This window comes from Arachis ipaensis, chromosome B09, assembly GCF_000816755.2.
Source record: "Arachis ipaensis cultivar K30076 chromosome B09, Araip1.1, whole genome shotgun sequence".
Taxonomy (NCBI): Eukaryota; Viridiplantae; Streptophyta; class Magnoliopsida; order Fabales; family Fabaceae; genus Arachis; species Arachis ipaensis.
In genome coordinates, this window is record NC_029793.2 from 42,154,023 (window position 1) to 42,157,101 (window position 3,079).

At 34.5% G+C, this 3,079-nt stretch overlaps 1 protein-coding gene across 4 annotated transcripts in view; it reads right to left on the reverse strand.

The window, feature by feature from the left end:
• Positions 1-2,158, reverse strand: part of LOC107619080 — an 8,270-nt gene extending 6,112 nt beyond the window's left edge. For 3 of the 4 annotated variants that reach the window (XR_002353391.1, XM_016321286.2, XM_021110576.1), the window contains exon 1: positions 1,760-2,153. The gene's annotated coding sequence lies outside the window, so the exon portion shown is untranslated. Of the gene's footprint in view, positions 1-1,759 lie in introns of all 4 variants that reach the window. The other variant, XM_021110577.1, reaches the window with a different exon arrangement.

The window sequence follows — 3,079 nt, forward strand, 5'->3', positions numbered from 1 at the left end:
CAACGTGGATCATACTAAAAAACAAGAATAAATGACAGAAAATAAAACGACAAACATAAGTTAAATATTCCTATGTTATCTCTATCATTACTTTCAACAACTACAAGGTCAACCACCACTCTACTACTTATAACTTTTGAGCAATCTGTTAATAATTTTGACAACCTCTACTATTTTATTCTAAAAGACAGTCTAATAATCCAAATAACATAGCAAGAGCCAATCAACCACTTCTTATGCACTTTCTTTTTTATTGACACTGTTATACAACTCTCAAAGTGTTATTTTACGATTCTTGAGGAAGTCAAAAGTAGTCCAAAATCAACCAACAAAGAACACCACACTTGTCAAGTAAATTCACAATTAACAAATAAATACTGAACAGCTTCAACATCCTTCGCATAGAGCACATATACTGATATCAAGGTTCTGAAAACCGGACCGGTCATCAAACCACTCTTGTTACTGGTTCACTAGAATCACTACTGATTCACTGGTTCAACCGGTGCAACCGTGGTTCAACCGAAAAAACCGTTTTATAATAAAATAATAAATAAATTTAAAATATCTTCCAAATTTAAAGTGCTACATGAAATGTCAACAACCAAAATCATATAATATTATCAAAATACAATCGCAAAAGTTAGATAACAAAAAGAAATATCCAAATTTGAAATGTCAACATGAAAATTTGTCATCAATCATCAAAATCTGCAAAAACTTGCTGCCGACAATTAAAGATAGTTATACTTCCATTAAAAATGACTAGATTGAATCACAGTGCACAAGTTCAAGACAGAGAATATTCCCTTAATATAACTGAGTCAAAAATTAAAACAAAAAATGATAGTGTTGCACAACAAACACACAATAGAGCCTGAAACAAAAAAAAAATCCAATGCAGGAGGAGAAGCAGGGCCAATGCAACCAAACAATGAAACATTTTTTTTAAACAACAGAACCATGAAAACATGAATCATACAATCACCAATTGCAAATTTTTTCTTCATAAAAACAGAACAATGAAAACATGAAGCATATAATAAATCAAAAGATCACCAATTGCAAATTTTTGTAATAACAGAAGTTAGCACCATGAAAAATGAAGCATATAAATAACTCATACAATCCCCAATTGGAAGAAAATATTGAAAACATTCAGCATATAATAACTGAGGCAGAAAACAGTCTGAACAGAGCATATTGAAAGAGAAAAAATGGAAGATAGTCACAATCTAAGCAAATGCTACTTGATTGGCAGAAAACATTATTATGAGCAAGAAAAATGCATCTTGATTTATATTATCATCCATAACTGAAATTAACAGTTACAATTTAAGCACAACATTAAGAAACTAACTCCTATAAGAATTAAGAAACCTGTAATTCAATTCCAAAGATTTGTTAACGGAAATAACATGTTGATAACATAATCGCTAATCAAATACCAAAGTGACGTTCACTTTTGTTTTCAATAATAATTAATTACAAAACTTCTTTTATGATTTTGCAAAGGAATCGCCACAAAACCCCACATACAATGAAATCAAATAGTAATTAAAAAGGGAACACAGATAGTATTAGAGATATAATGTTTCTCCTACAGAAACCATACCGTAACTTATTTCCAGCAAATTCACTAAGCCAGTATCAATTTATCACAAGAATCAGTATCAATTTATCATCAAGAAGTAAGCCAGTAACACAGTTAATCAACCAAGAGTCCAAGAACAAGTAAGAACAAGCACTGACTGATTACCTTCGGCGACGGCAGTGAGCAGAGATTTGAAGGAGAGGGAGCAACAATGTGACGCGGAGAAGCTGGCGGCAGCAACGAGCACACGACGGACGACAATGGAGGCTGGCGAAGAAGCTGGCAACGCGCGAAGAAAAGAAGCTGGGGAAGAACGGCGGAACGGCGGCGGTGAGAAGAACGACGGCGACAATGGAGGCTAGGGTTTATCACTTTTTTTTTCTTTGAGAGAGAAGCTTGGTTGAAGGTTTCAAGGTGATTGAGAGCAATGGCCGGCGGCGCTGATTCTCACTCCCTGCGGCGGTGGGGGAGACTTCTGTGACCTAGGGTTGTGATTTGAGGGTGGGGGACTGCAGCGCAGAGGAAATGGGGGTGAGGACCGAAGAGAACCTTGGCGGGTTCTTCTTCTTAACAACGCAAGGTCGCTTCAAGAGAACCGGCCGAGTCCGGTTCAATCCGACCAACCGATTTTTGATCGGTTCAGCGGTTTCTAACCTGCTTTTACAATAGCAATTTTAAATGTTGAACCGAATCACATTAGACAAGTATGATCTAATTTTCAGAAGGTGAAAACTCAGATGTAGTCGACTTCACGTAAAGTTGATAGCTGAGAGCCGTTAGATGATTTGACTGATTTGACTAAATTTTTATCTAATGGCTCTCAGCTATCAATTTCACGTGAAATCGACTGTACCTGAGTTTTCACCTTTTCAGAATCATGACTATATACAATATCGCTTTGTTCAATAATATCCAATATACTCAAATGATCCTTAGTCATAAGCCAATCAATTAAAACAAAACAAGTAAACACAACTCATAGAGGAATCAATCCACTCTAAATCCCTTTAGTGAGTTTATAGTATGCTATATCTTCTGAAAGAGTTTTCACTTACAAAATCTACATAAATGAGTTAGTGAAAGATATATTTGTTTTATCAAATTTTCACAAAAATTCGTCATCTCTTCTTCCTATCAAGTTAATTGGTTATAAAAATTCCGTAAAGTTTGTCTAAAAGCTTCAACTCTTATTGACAAAAGTTTTGCCTCCATTAATAGTTCCAAACATACTGAACCCAATTCTAAAACTCACTGTCTCCTATGACAAATTCTTTTTTTGTTTGAGATTAAGAAAAATTTTAAAAATGCGACTTTCAAGTTTTCAAACAATAATTACGTATTATCCTAAAATCTAGTTCTTTTTCCATCTCCTGTCTCTATAGTAAGATCATTGACCGTCTTCTTTCATATGTTCGTCTTTTATTTGTAATTGACAAATGTCTATCCATGGACTTTCAAGGAAGATCTTACTCGATATTATATCAT